The sequence below is a fragment of the Balaenoptera acutorostrata genome, chromosome 5, assembly GCF_949987535.1.
Source record: "Balaenoptera acutorostrata chromosome 5, mBalAcu1.1, whole genome shotgun sequence".
NCBI lineage: Eukaryota > Metazoa > Chordata > Mammalia > Artiodactyla > Balaenopteridae > Balaenoptera > Balaenoptera acutorostrata.
The window spans coordinates 78,467,221-78,488,213 of record NC_080068.1 but is presented as its reverse complement, the minus strand read 5'-3'; the positions used below and the strand labels follow the sequence as shown (position 1 = coordinate 78,488,213).

At 41.0% G+C, this 20,993-nt stretch overlaps 1 protein-coding gene across 2 annotated transcripts in view; it reads left to right on the top strand.

Moving 5' to 3' along the window:
• The first annotated feature begins 11,045 nt into the window (after positions 1-11,045).
• The window catches only part of RHOH (ras homolog family member H), a 38,796-nt gene continuing 28,848 nt past the window's right edge, over positions 11,046-20,993 (top strand). For both annotated transcript variants that reach the window (XR_009008410.1, XM_057547173.1), the window contains exons 1-2: positions 11,046-11,223; positions 15,061-15,146. The gene's annotated coding sequence lies outside the window, so the exon portion shown is untranslated. The remainder of the gene's footprint in view (positions 11,224-15,060; positions 15,147-20,993) is intronic.

The window sequence follows — 20,993 nt, the reverse complement described above, 5'->3', positions numbered from 1 at the left end:
AGAAAGATTAAATGTCATTTAAACAGAAAGATTAAAAGAAAATTAAGGAAAATTTACAAAAATACTCCTTTTCTCCTAAATGATTAAAAAATGCGCAACTATAATAATTTAGGTAATAGTAATCATAAGAAAACAGCAGATTTAATTTGAAACCAAATCTTGCAATCGTTGACTGCCCTTGTCACAAACATGTTTACCTCTAATAAGCACCAAGCATTTCCCACTACCTCTTTCTTTTTGAGCTCAGACACTGAATAAATTTCCCAGAAACCTCACTTTTATTTCTGAGTACTCCTTTATCTTTCCCAGAAGATAAAGCTACTAGATAGCCTAGGATCTTTCCCAGCTATGATTTCCATTTTAAGGGAAATTTAAGATTGGATTTTTAAGAGGTTTAATGCAATAGCTGCTGGAATCTCTTGTTTTTGAAGTCTGTGTGGAAGTGGAATTTGCATCTGGTTGGAATCATCTAAATGTGACCCAGTATAGGCTAAACGATGAAGATGACTTTGCAAGGTTCAGCTATGGTTCAGTGATTCCATTCTGAGAATCAACTGCTATAAAATCACTGGTTGTTACGCAAAACATATTGCGACTGAAGCAGTAACAAGGGTTTATGGAGGAAACAGGTAGACTTGCTCAATGCAGTTTAAAAAAACCCTATAATTTTCTATCTGGCTTACACAGGTGTTAATATAGAAAATTTGGGAAATACAGAAAATGAAAATGTAAAAATTACTGGTGTCCTGTCACCTAGAGGTTACCTCTATTAACATTTGCATATGTATATATAATAACAAGTTAAATTCAAATTCAAGTTTTGTCCTGTTTTTTTTTACTTAACGGTATATTGTGTGCACATTTCCATGTCATTAAGTATTTTTTGATTTATAGTGAGTTGAAATTGCCTGCCTCTTAGGAATGAGTCACCATCAGCAAAGAGATGAAATCAATGCCTTCTAGAAGAAAGTAGTTGCCTCTACTGCCTACACCTGCCTCTCTTTCATTGCATCCATAACTATTTTTCTAATAAGCAATGCCAACTGGTGTCAAGTCTCAGCTGGATGACATGATGTTTTGTTTTGTTTTGTTTTGTTTTGATCTATGGGATGAAGTGCAATTTATAAATACTCTAAGTACAAACTTTCGCACAGATGTTTCAAGCTAGTTCTTTCCATGAAGGTTGCATCAGTAATAAAGTGAATGGAATTCATAATTTTACTAGTAGACTCAACATTTATCATTTAAGCAAGTGGGTATTTCCAACATAGGAAGTTAACTGGTAAGGAAGAAGGGCTATGCTCCTCTGAGTCTGGCTTCCCAAAGCTCAGGCCACATTATTCCAGGTTTACCAACAGGTGAAATATAAATTTTCTATTGAAGTAAACACCGGCTTAAGAAGTATGCTACTTTCTGGTAAGCTTAAAGAGATACTGAGCTGATTTTCTTAACCATGTTTAATATTGTAAACAGAATCTTAAAAAACAAACCAACAAAAAACAACTACATGCATCCAAGGACAAAAATCTACACACATTCCTGGCATTTGTGCAAAAAATTTTAAAAACTGCTATATGAAAGTAAAACACCACTGGTCATCTTATTTTCGACTCAGAACATACCCTGACTTCCTTGTGTTGGTTATATATTCCTATAAGATGTATTTTATTCATTTAAGAGAGCTACCTGTTCAGATTATGAACTGACAAGTCATATAAATTCTAGTTTCATGTGATTTTCAGAAGATAGTGCCTCGTCTCTTCTATAAATCAGTATATGTCTGTAATAGCTTCCAGAACTTTATTCAGGAGAGCATATGAAAGCCATTTTTACACATGTCCTTCAATTGTCAGCACAGCTATTCAGTAATGGGTGAAATTCCTTTTTTTTTCTTTTTTTTTTTTTTTTGTTCTTTGTCTTTTTATTTATTTTTGGCTGTGTTGGGTCTTCGTTGCTGCGCGCGGGCTTTCTCTAGTTGCAGCGAGAGGGGGCTACTCTTTGTTGCGGTGTACGGGCTTCTCATTGCAGTGGCTTCTCTTGTTGTGGAGCACAGGCTCTAGGTGCACGGGCTTCAGTAGTTGTGGCATGTGGGCTCAGTAGTTGTGGCGCACGGGCTTAGTTGCTCCGTGGCATGTGGGATCTTCCCGGACCAGGGCTCGAACCCGTGTCCCCTGCACTGGTAGGCGGATTCTTAACCACTGCGCCGCCAGGGAAGTCCTGAAATTCCTCTTGCTTATTGGTATAGTGGCAATAGCTAACAAAAAGTGCATCTAAAAACAAAATATCTGAATTCCCTGGCGGTCCAGTGGTTAGGACTCCACACTTCCACTGCAGGGGGCACAGGTTCAATCCCTGGTCAGGGAACTAAGATCCCTCATGCCACGCAGTGTGGCAAAAACAAAAACAAAACAAAACAAAAAAACCCATAAGAAACAAAACCCAAAAGTGTCTAAAATTCATGCCTATACACTGAGTCATCTTAGGAAAAAAAGACAAAAAAGGGGCAAAGAACTATTCTTAAAACGTGCAAAGAAAGAAACAAGATATTTTTTGGATGAAAATACTGACAGCTTTTGAAGTTTAAAATCAATCTTTGGTGTTACCCTGGTGGCGCAGTGGGTAATAATCTGCCTGCCAACGCAGGGGACACAGGTTTGATCCCTGGTCCAGGAAGATCCCACATGCCACGGAGCAACTAAGCCTGTGTGCCACAACTACTGAGCCTGTGCTCTAGAGCCCGCGAGCCACAACTACTGCAGCCCGCGCACCTAGAGCCCATGCTCTGCAACGAGAGAAGCCACCACAATGAGAAGCCCGCGCACCGCAAAGAAGAGTAGCCCCTGCTCGCCGCAACTAGAGAAAGCCCACACGCAGCAATGAAGACCCAATGCAGCCAAAAAATAAAACAAAAAACAAAACAAAACAAAAAACTGTTGAGACAATCAACATATGACTTAGAATCCTATGCATGATGTGTAAGCTTGTATGACTTTATTCAACCAGAATTTGGCACTGGCAAAGCTTCTCAAGTTCTGAAATATAACAGTTGTTATTTAAAGTGGGGGTAGGAATGGAGGGAAAAAACTCCAGAAGGCAAAAGTCCAAAACAGGAGTAGCTATTAATAGACACAATGTATTGAGTGTCTGCTATATTCCAAGGACTATGCAGCCGTTTTACAAAACCCTTCCCAGGTAGATGTAATTATACCTATTTCCCAGATGGGAAGATCAAGGCCTCATCCTTGCTAGTAAGTGGAGCTGGGATTTGAATCTTGCTTTGTCCAAATCCAAATTTATAATTCTCCAAAATTTCAGATTGTCTTTGGGTACAAGTTTCAACCCGTTCCCTCCAGAACTGTGCTGGAGATCTGTTATTTTGTAAAGATGGCAAGTTAGGACTCACTGGGCCCTGCCTTTTAACTGAAACGTCTGCAACTCCCCCTCTGAGCAGGTGTGCTGAGTTGCAGTTACCCTGTGATGTTTGTGCCCAAAGCGAAGATCCTTATCAAGGCAACGAGTAACATACGGATGCGAGAAGAAGCAGTGATGGCTTTCTTCTTTTTTAAACAAATCAGAATTTCTACATCAGAGAGGATCTTGTACGCAGTGCAGGAGTCCCCTGGAAGTTCATGCACTTGACCCAAAGATGCTACTCTTATTCACATTACATTTCAAACTCCTCACCTGGATTTGCTCTCCGAGCCTGAGGCACAGTCTTTCAAATTTCTTCAGTGATAGTCAGTCTTTGTCCTTTTGGGGTGGATTTGATTTTGGGAGACAGCCCTTTGGAGCTACCTCCAGTGAATAAGGTAGGTGACCAAGCCAGATTATATTTTGAGTCAAAAACAAGTTGTGAATAGAATGCTGCACTACTGGTTTTCTTTTGTAGTGTATTAAGCTGTCTCGGAAGGTTCTAAAAATGTTCTGAAAGTGCTTTGCCTGATGTCTGCAGGGTTGGAAAAGTACATTAACTAACCAGGGACTGCTTTGAAGGGTAACAGGCGTTTGACAGCATTAGCTATGCTCTGACACTTAAAAAAGTTACACCACAGCTTGAATGATTACGTTGGGTGCTATCATCTTTTGCAACAAGACCCTGCATTATTATGAATTATGGCTCTGCAATAAAAAGAACCAGGATGTAAATGTTTGCTCGATAAACACAGTTATACAGGGCAAACAAACCAGGATTAAAATGGCAGTTGAGAATCCTGAGAACCTGGCATTCACTGAAACAAAAAGCAATACATTATGTTACATTAAAACAGTTAAAGAGAAAATAGATGATGAGAATCACAGCCAGGGAAATGATGTTTTTATAGCTATGGCTATAAGAGGGAAGCTGGAAGATGTTTGAAATGATACTCTGATCTGGTTAGGGAGGCTGTTGTTTCTAATGAATTAAAATGCATAAGGAGGAAATCATTCATGTGATTTCTAGCCTGTGGCATTTCTAGGATATTTTAATATTTAGAATTTTAAAGTGTTTTATATGAGTGTATTTTTACACTGAAAGTGATACTTCAGAGTTAAGCTCTTTCTCTTATGAAGAGCTAATATTTTACACTCCCCATCATAAAATCTCTCAATCAGAAGGAATGCGTGTTTCGGTTTAATACAGTTATCACTTAGTGGGGAGCTGAGTAAAAATAATTACGGTCTGACTAATGCCCTAGGTTTGAAACTCAAAACATTCAGACAGAGTTTTAGTACATATCTCCCATCTTCAGAACCCACTGAAATTATTTTATTAGGTGGCATATTGTGAATGAGGGTCTGTGCAAACGTTAAAACCTACTTACGAAATTGAAATCATTTCACTTAATACTCTAACAGTAAGAAGAAGCGGGAGGCATCTTTACTAACCCAGGGTAAAAATAATTTAGTAAATGATTGATATCACAGGGTTTCCAAGGTTTACTATCCATTACAATTACCCTTGTCATTCAGAGTTCTCTGTGGTATAGATGGCAGAGACCTTTGCAATGGGCAAGAATACCACTTACGTGGTTCAGAGTACACAGACAGTCGTTATATTATTTCAAAACCCTCGCTAGAAGAGGTCCTCGTTCTTAGGAGACTGTTCAAGAGGAAATAAGCTGCTGGTCTGCTGTATCAGAGGACATTTCAAACGAAGGTGTTTTTGAGAAAGCAAGTCTTAACCTTTAGCGGATTGTGTTTGCTGGAGAACCTCCGAGGAGGGGTGCTCAGGAGAGAGAAAATGGACCTGTGGCTAAGGCTAGGCTGACTCTCTGTTCCCAAAGCAGCCCAGCTCTCCCCCTTGGGGACCAGCAGAGTGAACAGTCACAACGGATGGACGGGGTGAATCTTTGTTCTGCTTTTGGGGCCATGTGGTTTCATGAAAATTGTTTAGCCAGCTGAGGTCTCCTTGGCTGTAAAATATATAGTTAAGAATGATTACCACGTAAGGCTGTTGTGAGGGTCAGATGAGAGAATCAATCTATGGGTCAGCAAGTGGTTCTTTCGTAGCTGACTAGTTAGTGCCTGAGATGCACCAGTGAGCAAGGCCAGGCCCTGGGCCTCAAGGGCCTCTGAGCTGGACATGACAGGGCTGTTTGGTGAGTGCTTGGCAGGGTTAAGAGGAGGTGTTGTGGGAGCTCATGGGAGGGCACTAGCCTGGCTCACAGTGGGTTGTGAGATTGTTACGGAAGGCTTCCTGAATATGGCTTATAACAAGGGGCCGGATTCTACAGGGAACTCCACACCCATTGTTTCCTTCCTTCCCACCACTGAATCCCCAGGATTTCCCCTCACTTCTGTCCCAAGGCTGGACTATATAGTATCAGAACTGACACACCCAGAGGTTTGCATATGTGTGTGTGTGTGTATGAAAGCGTGTAGTGTGTACATGTATTTTAGGTTATTTTCTACATCTCCGTCCCCACTACCCCTGTCTGTTAAAAGAATGAGAGAGACAGAGAGAGAGATTTCCAGAAAAGGGAGAAGGTTAGATAGCTGTCTCCCAACCTTCTCTAACCCTCATCCAGAAAATCCCCTCTTAGATTAAAATATATGTGAAGACTAGAGGTGTGTAAAGGCAACAGGAAAAACCATTTCTCAGTGTCAGAGGCAGCACAAAGCCTGACTCCACCTACATCTAAAACTACAGTTACATACACAGAGAGAGCAAGTCCATCACAAGAGGCAAGGGTGTGTTTGTTGGCAATCTGTATATCTTCTTTGGAGAAATGTCTATTTAGGTCTTCTGCCCATTTTTGGATTGGGTTGTTTGTTTTTTTGTTACTGAGCTGCCTGAGCTGCTTGTAAATTTTGGAGATTAATCCTTTGTCAGTTGCTTCATTTGCAAATATTTTCTCCCATTCTGAGGGTTGTCTTTTGGTCTTGTTTATGGTTTCTTTTGCTGTGCAAAAGCTTTTAAGTTTCATTAGGTCCCATTTGTTTATTTTTGTTTTTATTTCTATTTCTCTAGGAGCTGGGTCAAAAAGGATCTTAATGTGATTTATGTCATAGAGTGTTCTGCCTATGTTTTCCTCTAAGAGTTTGATAGTGTCTGACCTTACATTTAGGTCTTTAATCCATTTTGAGTTTATTTTTGTGTATGGTGTTAGGGAGTGTTCTAATTTCATACTTTTACATGTACCTGTCCAGTTTTCCCAGCACCACTTATTGAAGAGGCTGTCTTTTCTCCAGTGTATATGCTTGCTTCCTTTATCAAAGATAAGGTGACCGTATGTGCGTGGGTTTATCTCTGGGCTTTCTATCCTGTTCCATTGATCTATATTTCTGTTTTTGTGCCAGTAGCATACTGTCTTGATTACTGTAGCTTTGTAGTAGAGTCTGAAGTCAGGGAGCCTGATTCCTCCAGCTCCATTTTTCGTTCTCAAGATTGCTTTGGCTATTCGAGGTCTTTTGTGTTTCCATACGTCATGTACCAAAATGTTCATTGCAGCTCTATTTACAATAGCCAGGACATGGAAGCAACCTAAGTGTCCATCATCGGATGAATGGATAAAGAAGATGTGGCACATATATACAATGGAATATTACTCAGCCATAAAAAGAAACGAAATTGAGTTATTTGTAGTGAGGTGGTTGGAGTTAGAGTCTGTCATACAGAGTGAAGTAAGTCAAAGAGAAAAACAAATACCATATGCTAACACGTATATATGGAATCTAAGGGGAAAAAAAAAAGGTCATGAAGAACCTAGTGGTAAGATGGGAATAAAGACACAGACCTACTAGAGAATGGACTTGAGGATATGGGGAGAGGGAAGGGTAAGCTGTGACAAAGTGAGAGAGTGGCATGGACATATATATACTACCAAACGTAAAATAGATTGCTAGTGGGAAGCAGCCACATAGCACAGGGAGATCAGCTCGGTGCTTTGTGACCACCTAGAGGGGTGGGATAGGGAGGGTGGGATAGGGATGGTGGGAGGGAGGGAGATGCAAGAGGGAAGAGATATGGGAACATATGTATATGTATAACTGATTCACTTTGTTATAAAGCAGAAACTAACACACCATTGTAAAGCAATTATACTCCAATAAAGATGTTAAAAAAAAAAGTAATTATGTAAAATTGCAGTTTAAAAATAAATGGTACTTAAAAAAAAAAAAAAAAAAAAGAAGCAAGGGTGTTAGCCGGGAGCCAAGAAGGAAAGGGGCATCTTGCAGCCAGATGGCTATGCCCTTCCCAGCACCTTGCAGGGCGGGGTGGGAGTGCTTGGGCCTGTGGACACACCCCATCTACCCTGCCCTGGAGTATGTGTGCTGTTTGTGGAGAAAATGCACAAGGCCTGAGGCCCTGAATGTACAAACCATGCTTGTGGTGCTTTTTCTTTGTTTCCCAAAGGGCAGAGTCTCGCCTTCTCCTGGAGGTGGAAGGGGGCTGCCCCCATGGGCAGCTGTCCTTGCCCGGTGCCTCTGCTTTCTCAAGGGGCACTGGGGCACTGACAAAACCACTGGATCTCTTGCTGGAGCTACATCCATTTTCACCTCTTAGCTGCCTCAAAGCTTTTGGAAGCTTGGATGAGAAAACGATTTTATCCTGAACTTTCAGAAGCATTTCTGAAGTCTATTTTCATCTCTCCATTAAACTGGCATATCAAAGCAGGATCTGGGGCAGCACACACTGTACTAACCCCTCCACACACCCTCCCCTACGTGCACCCTGGGACTGCTTTCAGTCAACTCTTTCATGAGATGAAATCAACCTACATTGAGGAAAAATGTAAGGAACCATCTCACAAGACGTGCCGCTGGCAGTGTTTAGTCTCAGGCTGGTGTTTCACTTCGGTTGTGATGTCCTCCTATTAGAATCCAGGCGCCAAGTTTCTCTTTAGTCTCAGCACCGGGGAGCCAGGAAGCCCTCACCATCCTGAGCAGTGTGCTCACGGTTATTCAGTGGGTGCTCAGTTTTCTATGTGGTAGTGCTTGCTGCTTCACACCAGTTGCTTAAACGCTTAGAACGTGGCATTTTCATTTTCTCTATCAACCTCACCCCTGGTTTTAGCTTAATTTTTGTCTTCATTTCTTTTGGTCTCATCTTTTCATTTCTTGTTTTTAATTTGCTTTATTTTGCTAAGGTGTATGTGTTTTTATAAGCTGCCCTAAATCTTTCTTGACGACCCAACCTAGAGGTAAATAAATAAAGTATCCACGAGCCATATATTCTGCTTACCTAATAACATTATGGTGGTGATCTGACTTTCCCGGGAGAATTTTCTCAAAGGAGATATGTGCATATCAGAGGGCTCAAGGATCTCACCTGCCAGATTGAGTTCTTCCTGCACATTAACAAATTGATGCCTGAGTTCATGTAAGAGTCTCTTATGGCCTTAGTAGTTGGGTGGCCATCTCTGAGAATACTCATTTTCTACCACTTATTCCTGCCATCACTACACACCAGACACATCAATCCTCTTTCACTTCCTTGAACACGCCAAGCTCTTTCCCACCTCAGGGCCTTTGCACATACTATTGCCTCTGCTTGGAATGTCTTTCCTTCTACTCCCCTTAGGTTCCTCTTTTTCATCATTAGAGCGGTAGTGTCACATTAGAATGATGAGGTGGGGGGGAGTTAATATTGATGCCCAGGCCCCAACCCAGACAAATTAAACTGGAATCTCTGGGGGTGGGGCCTATCTATGTACTGGTTTTTTTGTTTTTGTTTTTTTTCTGGCCGCACTGCACTGCATGCGGGATTTTAGTTCCCCATGTGGGATTGTATTCCTGGACCAGGGATGAAACCCGTGCCCTCTGCAGTGGGAGTGCAGAGTCCTAAACACTGGACTGCCAGGGAATTCCCTAGGTACTGGTATTTTTAAAAAGCTTCTCAACCAGGGCTGAGAGTCACAGCTTCAGGTCTCACCTTAAATGTCAGCTGCATGAAGAGGCCCTCTTTGATCACCCCTGGGATGTAGATATTGTCTTGCTCTCTAGTTTAGCTTCTTCTCTGATTCCTTTGCAATAGTTATTACAATTTGTAGTTATTGCATTTGTATGAATGTTTTTTTTTTTGTCTCCTCCAACCAGGACATAGGTCCTGTGAGCACAGGGAGTATATGTCTCAGCCTTTGTGTTTCTCTTCAGTTCACAGTATCAGGTGCATAACAGGATACTGAGGCTGCAACGATGAGGGAGTGAGGGTGGCCCTCAGATGACGCATGCAGGTCTGAGCGGCCTCCTGGAAGCCAGCCAAGGGTCCCTGGAATATTATGAGAGAATCCATGTCAACATTCAATGGCTATCTTAACTGGCCAAAAGTTTGTACATGCACTTTCCTTTCACTTGACTCTGGTGTCCCAGGATTTTTTGAGTGAGATTTTTTTTTTTGGCCCCTGCGCAGCATGCGGGATCTTAGTTCCCTGACCAGGGAACCCGTGCCCTCTGCAGTGGAAGTGCGGAGTCCTAACCGCTGGACCACCAGGGAAGTCCCTTGAGTGAGACTTGTTAATAGATCCTGACTCACAGCATCTCCTTTATGTCCATGTCTTTCCCCTTCACTTGATTTTGACTCTCATGAGTGAGAGATTCCATCTTGTTCATCCTTATGTGTCCTCCTCCACCCCAACACTGGACCTTGCACACAATAGGGGCTCTATCAATGCTTGTTGACTTGAATGGAGTTGATTTTATCCTTATGGCATGTAGGTATTTTGACCGAGGTTTCACCCTGGGAGGTAGCATTTACGATTACTTAGGGATTTGAGGCAAGGGGGGTTGTGACCACATCATGAAAGTTAAATGCATCAGTGTAGGCAACTCAACAGTAATCTAAATATGTGCAGATGGTCTCTACACCTGGATTGCACTGACGGACAGAAGGAGTAAATTTGTGTTTGGAGGCAAATAATGAAACTCTGAGGAGTCTGAAAACAACTCATAGTCACGTATCTCACAACACAGGTGCTGGTCCATCGAAGGGTAAATGCGTGGCGGAGCTGCTTGAGCTCTCGCTAGGGCTGAGTCTGTCTTTTCCAAATTGTTATTTCATAGTTATTAATAAAACAAAGTGAACCGCCCACTTACCATTTTCCCTCCATAGTCAGTATGTTCACCAAGCTGACATGAAGATCTAAGGTGCTTTTTCCTAAGCTTAAATTAACCAAGACAAATCTGTGGAGTGGCCTTGTGGCCTTTCTTTTTTCTTGGTTTATTTCACTTCCTTAAAGAATCATCTTGGTTTTTCAGTCTTCTTTCCACAGTTTTTCATAGGTGATTTGCTGGTGAGAAATGGGGGAAAAGGGAGAGGGAAATGGTCCCCAGAGAGCTGATAAATTCAACACAAATTCAGCCATGCAGCAAAGGTCTTATTCTGTCTCTCATCTGGGGAAGTTTTAATATTGTCATGGAGGGAAATGCACGTGCACACACACATACACACATCAAATGAAACCCTCTCTTCGGAGAAACCAGCTACAGGAAATTGACTTATGCACAGGAACTTGCTAATCTCTTTTGTCACATTTGGATTGTTCCTGCTGCCTCAGTCACCACGCACACTAAAACCCAACCATCTTGGGTTGGATTCTACACCAGCCCAACTCTCAAAATTTTAGCTCTTCCAATGTGAAACAGTTATATTCTTGGGGAGGAAGAAAAGATTGATCCTAGAAGGAAATCATAGCAGTGAAAGGGCTTGGGCGGCTTTTGCTTTTACTTACCTGCGCCAAACAAATTTGACTTCTGGAGTCAGTCATTTTGGTGTCAAGAAATTTCTTCCGCATTCTACAACAGGTAAGAGTTTTGCTTCTTTAAAAATATTTCTTCAGTGTCAAAAGAAATCTCTCTGACTTTATTTAGCTTTTACAATAGGCTCAACATAGTGATTTCCCTGTTCTACCTGTTGTGAAGCAAGGAACCACGTTACGTGGGCAAGGGGAATTGCTCTGATATCCAACTACCCCCCACCCCTGCCCAAGTCTAACAAGATACATATAGTTTTTGAAACATTAAAAGTTATAATAGTTGGCTTTTTGGTTTTCCAGATATTCTCCTAGGGAATTCATATGCTTTTGATTGGCAGTGACTGAGCTCAAATATTTGGGTAGTTTAAATATCACCCAGTGTTTGATGAAGTAAATCCAAAGATCCTCCAAGTTGTGCAAATATGAGTTTAAAAATTTTCTAATTCAAAACAGAAACAGAGCAAAAATCCAAATGATGTACATTCGTATCTGGAATTCCTAGCTTGTGGGTTTTACCTACTCCCAATGCTAAAGTCCTCTTTTTCTAAAAGTGATATTTGATGTATAAGTACATATTTTTAAATTAAATTAAATTAAATGTAGTTTTTGAGGTGGTTTGATTTGGAGACATGCTGTGAGGTACCAGTTGGTAGCCTGAGTTGTAACTAAATAAAGTTTGGGAAATCACTGGTTTTGGGTTCTTTATTAAATTAAAGCTGGCATTGAAATATTCAGGTAAGCAACAAGTAGTTGATAATCACTTATTTATTTATTTATTTATTTATTTATTTATTTATGGCTGTGTTGGGTCTTCGTTTCTGTGCGAGGGCTTTCTCCAGTTGCGGCAAGCGGGGGGTCACTCTTCATCGCGGTGCGCTGGCCTCTCACTACCGCGGCCTCTCTTGGTGTGGAGCACAGGCTCCAGACGCGCAGGCTCAGTAGTTGTGGCTCACGGGCCTAGTTGCTCCGCGGCATGTGGGATCTTCCCAGACCAGGGCTCGAACCCGTGTCCCCTGCATTGGCAGGCAGATTCTCAACCACTGCGCCACCAGGGAAGCCTGATAATCACTTATTGATTCTAAGCTGGTGCCATGAAGGATGTAAGAGAAATGTAAAGAATTCTCTATTTTGAAGGATCCGGTAGACGTGGTAAGAACTAAAATTCAGGAAGCAGTGCAAGATGGGAATTAAGGGATGGACGGCATGGCCACAGGCTGTAAGAGTTATAGGAGTTCTGAGAACGAGATTTGTGGGTAAGCTGGAGTAGTCTGAAAGACATGGGCCTTGGAAAGATAAGAGATTTTAGTAGATGGAGAAGGAGAAGGTTGATTCACACTGGATGGACTGTGTGGGCAAAGGCACAAAAGTGAGACTGACTAGAAGATGACCAGCCCAGCTGAGGGAATTGACCTGAGAAAAGATGAAGGTTTGTTTTACACACTGGCAGGAAATAAGCTTGGAAAATTAAGGTGTAGACAGGTTATGGGGGACCTTGAGAGGCTGCTGAAGAGAAAAGACTACACCATTCAGTGGTTGTCTAGTCTTCTTTTGCCTTTGGGCGCCTCCTTCTCAGCTCTCACAGCTCTAACAGAATTCCACATGAGATCCTTGCCCCTTCGCGCCTGGAGCTGTTTCGTGCATCTCCACCTCTGTGATCCTCCACTTGCCCTCCCTCTACTGTTTTCCCCGAGTACATTATTTATGCAGAGGAAGGTTTGTACGGTTTAAGGTACCCGTAAGACCTCCATTTCTGGTTACTACTTGGTAAGGAGGCCCTTCAATCATCTGGTAATTCAAGTGGCCTTCCTCTTGGGAGGACAAGTTGGTTGACCAGTTACAAGCAAGTCTCCATTCTTCAGAAGTCAGACCCCAAATCCCATGAACTATATGTTACTTCCTTTGCATGTCTGAATGAGATGTTGTGGACATGCTGCTGCTCTTTTCCTAATGATTCCGAGCACTTTTTTTTCCTGGACTATGAAATATCTGCATCCACATGACCACAAAAGCACAGTACGGTGAATACAAACCCAGACTTTGAATCCTGGTGCTGTTGCTTCTGAGTCATGAGAACCTCGGACATGTTATTTAACTTCTTCAATCCTCATATTAAAAAAAAATCTGTAAAGTAGCTCTAACAATAAATGAAAATATCTACTTCAGAGGGTTGTTGTAGGGATAAAAGAGATAAAGATATGTAAAGCATTTAGCCTAGTGTCTGGAATAAAATAAACTCTCAGTCAATGTAGCTATTATGATTCTTATCAAGGCTGGGGACACTAGAATGAAGATGGTATGGTCCCTGGCTCGGGAACAAGATCTCTCTAAGGTAACTTCTTAAATGCCAGTATCCCTTTAAAAGGAAAGTGGGGGTGATAAGTAGAGGCTGGGAATTAATATTTTTTGAGCACCAAGAATAGACTAAGCACAGGGTTAGATGTTTTATAGTGATAAGGTATATGATAAAAGGGAAACAAGATTAGAAACTGATTTTTTTAAGCCTTTCCATAGCAAATTCTCAGACTTATAAGACAACTCTCTGAGTGACTACTGTGTTATTTGTGGGCATCTGTGGCTGATGCTCTCTGAATGCATTGGGTGGGATTATAGAGTACTTGGAATTAGAGGCGAGTGGGTGACTCTTCTTCCTTGGCCAGTTTAAGTTAAATTATTTATTTTATGTATCTTTTAATTTTAGTGCTAACAATGCACAGCTAAAAATCCACTTCTGTTTAGGAATTGGGACCATTTTGACAATGAGTGCCCAGAGTGCTTATTTGAATTCTGGATGCTTGGGTCTGGATGAAAGCCAAGATTAAAAAGCATCCTGCTTTCCTGTTCCGCTCTCCAGATCAAAGATTCTTTTGGGTTAGTAAGTGCCCTTTAAAAATGCAAATATGGCCGGTATGTTCGTTATGCAGGGGATTCTCAATTATACATGCAGATTACTTTGGTCAAATCATAATACTGTTTTTCATTCTAGATCCCCACTAATATCCTAAGGGAGGAAATTTGGGGGCTTTGTGTATGGAAACAGGCGGACACAAGTCAGGATGGGATGCCAAAGTGGATTGTGCTGGAAGGCAGCCTGGCAGTATTGAGTGCTGGGCTGGGCAGTGAAGGAGGTGGGGCGGTCAGAGATGGAAAGGGTGAATAGAGGGCCATGGAAGGTGCTAGAATTAAGGCTCCTCCTCTGAGGCTCTTCAGTCATTTGACTCCAACAGCTGCTTGAATGCCCCGAGCAACTTCTTGATGCCTTACATAAGAAGTTGTTGGGCTTCCCTGGTGGCGCAGTGGTTGAGAGTCTGCCTGCCAATGCAGGGGACGCGGGTTCGAGCCCTAGTCTGGGAAGATCCCACATGCCGTGGAGCAACTCGGCCCGTGAGCCACAATTACTGAGCCTGCGCGTCTGGAGCCTGTGAGCCACAATTACTGAGCCTGCGCGTCTGGAGCCTGTGCTCAGCAACAAGGGGCCGCGATGGTGAGAGGCCCGCGCACCGCGATGAAGAGTGGCCCCCGCTTGCCACAACTAGAGAAAGCCCTCGCACAGAAACGAAGACCCAACACAGCCATACATACATACATACATACATAAAAAGAATGTAAGCAGACAAGAATAGCATTTAAAAAAAAAAATTTGTAGAAGAATATTCTAAAAAAAAAAAAAAAAAAAGAAGTTGTCATACTTTTCCTGGACTTGGACCATTGTTCAGAGACAGTTTGATTTGTCTGGTTCTGGCCTGGAATCATAGTTCCTCAAGCTGGCTGGACATCAAAACCCTTTGGGAAGTTTTTCAAAAATAGCAATTCTCATGTCTCACACTCCAACCCTGGAGTGGGGTCCAGGAATCTGTGTGATAAAAATACAAATTTTTTTTTCTCCCAGGTGACTTGGAGACAGTTGTTCTGTAGGTGAGCTTTTGGGAGCCATTGATCCAGAACTCTCCTACCAGGGCCCCCAGCACCGAGATGGTAAGTTGAGTAAGTGTTGAAATGAGGTAAAATGATCTTCCCTCTATTGTGAATAATATCGTCACACAAAAGCATTTTCCTTTGTTTTGAATTTATTTCTTAGGAGAATTTCTGGGAGTGGGATGATTTGGTCAAGGATATGAGCATGTTTAGAGTCTTTGTCAACTATATTTACATTTCAACATGCAAATGTAGGGCACCACTTAAAAAATTCTAAAGTGTTATAGACATGTAGAGGCAATTCAGTCTCACTCAGGGAAAGCCCAAAGAAAGGAATTTGCTTTCACGTGAGAAAGTGCCAAATTACTCTCCCATTTCTCTTTTCCAGTAAAACAGAATACTAATGAATTACTTTTGGAAGAAAATTTCAAAGCATTACAGAATGCTCAATTTCTTAGATCATGAGTTGAAGTCTTCTTATCACTAAACTTTAGTTTCTTGTAAAACTGAAGTCAGCAGTGACCTCTTCCCCATTTCATAGAAAAGAAAACCAACGAAGAGAGTGGTTAAGTAACATCAATATGGTTTTCATCACATTTGCCATGAGAACTACGTATAATCATCCATTCAGTCATTGTTTGAGAAAATAAATGATTGAGTAGTTTTTAATAGGTGACCCATGGAAAGACACTAGTAAGATGAATGAGTGAAGAGAGCATTATCCATATTGGAGGAGGGTGGGCAAAATGAATTGACCCAGATAGACCTCCTGCTCCATCTTTTTGTTTTATGTTTTATTCATTATGCATTATCATAATCTGCTAACCTAAAAGCATGGTTATTGCTTGTGGCACAGAGAGAAGCAGGTGAATTTTCAAGGGCTCCAATGAAAAAAAAAAAAAAAGACGTGCTTTTGCAAAATATCAAGTGAGATACACACTGTGGTGTGTGGGAGATGCACTTGCTTACAAGAGCTGATTGTGGTATTTCCAGAAATTTTGCAAGCCAGTTGTTAAACACAGTCAATATTAAAAATTAAATTCTGTAAATCACAGTTAAGTAAATTATATTAAAAATAAAGGTAATACTCAACACTCATTACTCCTGATTATTTACCACATTTTTACTGTCATCTGTGCTTTTGAAGTTATCTACTGCAATTTATCTGTGTGATAGAAATATTATACAATGATGTGCTATTAAGTATCTCTTTCCAACTTTGTATTCAGTGAAACTGGCCATGGCAGGAGTATTTACACCACAAAAATTAGCAAACACTGTCAATCAGGCTCTCCACACTTTTTTTTTTTTTTGAGGAAAGCCTGTTGAATGAACATTTACCAGCATAACACCGAGGAAATGTGTAAAATACAATCATGGCAACTTGGCAAAATGTGTCAAGAGCCATTAAAATGCTCATACCGCGGAGTTCCCTGGTGGCCTAGTGGTTAGGATTCAGTGCTTTCACTGCAGAGGCCTGGGTTCCATCCCTGGTTGGGGAACCATCCCGCATGCTGCACAGTGTGGCCACAATACAAAAAAGTTTTTAAAAAAATGAAATGCTTGTACACTTTGATCCATTAATTCTACCTCTGGGAATTTATTCTAAATAAATAATTCAAAGAAGGGAAAAAAATAACATGCATGAACATGTTCACCGTATTGTTATTATAACAGAAAAATCTGAAAATAACCTAAATAGTAAGCGAAAGTGATCTGGCAGCACTAACTGTGTGGAATATTTTACAGTCATTAAAGGTCATAATTAACAGTAGTTATGAAAATATATTTGATATGGTGTTAAATTAGAAAATCAGGATTACAATTTTCACTTACATTCTGGTTTCGTTTTGAATGAGGATTAAATGTGAGCATAAAAAAATGAAGCATTTGGTGTGTTAGAATGGTGAAATAGTAGAATTTTTTTTTACTTCGTGTATTGTAGAAGTGGTGTGTGTGCATTAAAAACTATGGAGACTGCTTCCCACTAGCTATCTATTTTACATTTGGTAGTGTATATATGTCACAGGGAGATCAGCTCGGTGCTTTGTGACCACCTAGAGGGGTGGGATGGGGAGGGTGGGAGGGAGGGAGATGCAAGAGGGAAGAGAAATGGGAACATATTGTATATGTATAACAGATTCACTTTGTTATAAAGCAGATGCTAACACACTATTGTAAGGCAATTATACTTCAATAAAGATGTTTGGAAAAAAAAAAAAAAAACTATGGAGAAAGCCTGTAAATAAGTGGTCTTAAGTAGTTTTAATATTTAAGGGGAAGATCTGTGGACCAGATGGGGCTTGCTTTTGACATGCAGATGTGTACTGTGAACCCCGGGCAGGGCAGGGTATTGTAAAGGGAGTTAGGATCTAGGCAGTCTGGAGTGGTGAATGCTAAGTAGGTTTCGTTAGGGCAGCTCAGGAAGAAAGAAGTGACTGGCTGCCTAAGGAGGACTTGCTAACGCAGTCGGTGGAGATTGAGAAAGAGCCCAGAGAAAAGCTACCGTCGAAGGCCGGAGAGAGAGGAGAGAACATTTTTTAGGAAGAGACAGGGAGAGGATGATCTCAGAGGTGAGCCAGATGGATGTGAAAATAGTTCCATTTAGATCCCAAAACAATAGGGCTCAAACCGGAAAGAAAATGATTCTTCTAAATCATGCGTTCTCGAATCTCAGTGTGTTTACCTGTGTGTGTCAGGGGTGAACCTGTTACCTTGAGGCTTAGGATCGAAGGGCTTATGATGTAAAAGAGGTATGACAACAGAGAAAGCCCAGAAGGGACCAGTTATTCTGTTGAATCTATAGAAACAAACTAAAAACTGGAGACTGTTCTTACGATACTCCTTAAAGGGGAATATAGTTTGTGCCACAAAATTCCCTTCTGTAGTTAAGTAAGTTTTGTCAGGCATTTGGACCAGCTGAAAGTAACTGTGAACAGGGGAACTACAAGGGGAAGCACAGAGAAAAATGGTTAAAGGGAGAGTCTAGGACCCATGAATATTCTATTTCAAATCATTGGGAGGTGGTAATCAAGAATAAACCTGAGTAGAATATGCGGTGCTATGTTCAAAAAACATTTGGGCCTTAGTGTATGATAATATCACATTAAAGATGGAAAGAAAGCCTAATTTTTAATGAAATGCAGTACTTTATATACAGAACTGTAGCACTCAAAGTAGTAATAACAATCAGACATGTCCCATAATAACAATGTATGTATCACAAAATAAACATATTGAAAGTAAATGACATCGCAGTAGCAGAAGCCATGGTACTGAGATTATCGACTTCACCTGGCTTTAAAACTTTAGTGACAGTAATAAGCTCTCAAATCGCCTTTAATATCTTGGGTTCTTTCAAATTTATACTGAAAATTGTTTAACTTTAAAAAAGAATTCACATTCCCTATCGTCAGGGGCAGTAGTCTCTGGGGACATGACATGATAAAACAAGGACAAATCAACAACCCTTCTTAGCCTTGGAGGCACAACTCAGGGTCTGTTGGATATGCAAGGGTCTGGCACCTGAAGTCAGACCTTCTGCAAGCACCTGCTGACTGTCCTTTTCCCTACTTTACAGGGTGTTTCATGGATAATTGGCTTACACTTTAGAGCAGTATTTCCTAATCACTTTTTTGGTCATAAATTCCTTTGAGAATCTGATGAGAACCAAAGACCGTACCCCCAAGAAAAAGTACAAGAACATGCACATTTGTCATACACTTTTAGGAGATTCAGGGATCCTCTAGAGTGTATCCATGGACAATCAGTAGTCCAGAGGCCTCATATTAAGAAATCCTGCCTGAGAGGCTGTCAGTATAGCAGAGAGGGCATTGCAGAAATTGAGAAAGTGCTGGTTATTGTTGATCTTGGATTTAGCTGCTAAAGAGGAAAAGCTGACTCTCCAGTTGATGGCTAAAATGAGGACAACATGGCAGGTACGTGTGTAATTTTATAGCACTGGATCCTCAGGTTCGGTAAACATGCGGAGCTAGAGCTTGTTCTCTTCAGAGTATATATGACTAATGTTCTACGTCCTTAATTCTGAATTCTCTTCTGTGAAGCCAGGATCAGCAGCCATTTGGGAAAACATCTCTAAGATTCTATTTTAATGCCTTATTTACTGTCATGTGGTACCTAGTTGGCACAAGAAACGCAGGCAGTTTGTAAATACCACTCTGGCCAACCCCAGAGTGTAGTGAGTGGTATTCAGTATTGGATACCCAGCCAGGCTGCTTTTAGAGGGGAAAGGCATTAACCTGTGTGTAATGTGATCGCTTCTGAGTGTAAAATGCTGGTTTTCCTATCTGAAACTGAACATCTGTTTGGGCCCTGATGACTTTGGAGATAGCACTTTTCCTGTGTAGCCTTTAGACCACAGAAGCCCAGTTGGCCATCTTCTGTTAGTGGGTACTTGACTTGCAGTTTGGGGAACTGGGTTTTTTCGGCTGAAAGCTCATGCCTTTGTTAATCTCCTATCCACTTAGATGGTGATGGGGGCTTAGGCAGGGTGTGAAGATTTGTCCCAAATCTGTCATGTTAATGGAGTGGGGGAGATACAGGATGGGGAGGGGAAATGCACTCAGTCTTCAACCCTCCAGAGAAAAAGTATGTGCAACTGGGTAAAAAAATTGTGACATATGAGTCAGGCTTCTCTTGGTCTGGCACAGTGTAAAAATTATACATCTTTCTTTGAGGTAGAAAAGGAAAATCTGTAACAAATATATTCAAGTAATTAGTGCGCCTCACCTTCTACAACCATTTAAATTGTTGTACACCCATGACTAGGTCTCCTGACAATTTCAGTTCAATGTATTCAATGTATTTTTCAATGTATTCAGTGTATTTTAATACATTTAAATAATAACACTGCATCATAGAATCCTCAGTTACAGCCCACAAAACAGAAATATTTCATGTACACCAAAGACCAGTGGCAAACTCTCCACCCCCTTGTCTCCTGGAGATTGCTTCCCCTGCTTCGGCATTATGTCTAGCAACCTAGTTGCTGTTGAGGGGAACTGACTGGCATGTATCTTGTATCTCTTCCTTGAGGCTTTTCCTTTCTTTCAGAGGCTCCTTTCTTTTGGGCAGGACCCCTGCTTTTCCTTTGCTTTCGCCAGTGCTATTCTAACTTCTGCCTTCTTGAGCACTTCTAAATACACATATCTTATCATAAATCTTTTTCTCAGTTGCCACAAAAAATCCTGCCTGTCTTTGTTCCAATCTTGAGCTGAAAATGATTTCAGCCATGATTGAGAAGTGTAAGAATGCCTGGGATTAGTCCTTCTAACAAGGAAAAGGAGAGCCATATATTTGGATTCAAATTTAAATGATGTCAAACCACTGTCATCAGCTGCAGAAACCCTTAAAGGGTCTAGAAATCCCCTTTGGTATACTTTTTTGGGATAAAACCTGATTTTCCTCAAGCTCCAATAACTTTGGACAGTAACTTGCTGTAACTTACGATGACAGTCTTTCTTGCTCTCTCTTTCTCTGACTGTGATAAGGGAGTAGAAAAGGGTGTTGGACGTATATACAGGAAATAGGAGGGGAAAAGGCAGAAAAACCTTACATGTTGACAGTACCACAACTTCCTATGTTTACTAAAATGATACTGTCACTCTTCCTATACACAGAATATCTGGTAATATCAGAGAAATATCTGTAATAATGTTGACTTTAATAATATAATAGTAATGCATGTTCATTGTAACAAAATGTGGCATATGCCTTTTAACCTAAATATACGTGTGTACATTTTATTTATGAGTATTTAAGTTTTTATTAAAATCACCATCATGCTAGTGCTTTCCCTTCAAAATGTGCAGAATCTATAGAAAGGAGCTTAAAGTAAACATTGCTTCTTAATATAAGAGAAATACAGCTGATGCTTAAATGGATCAC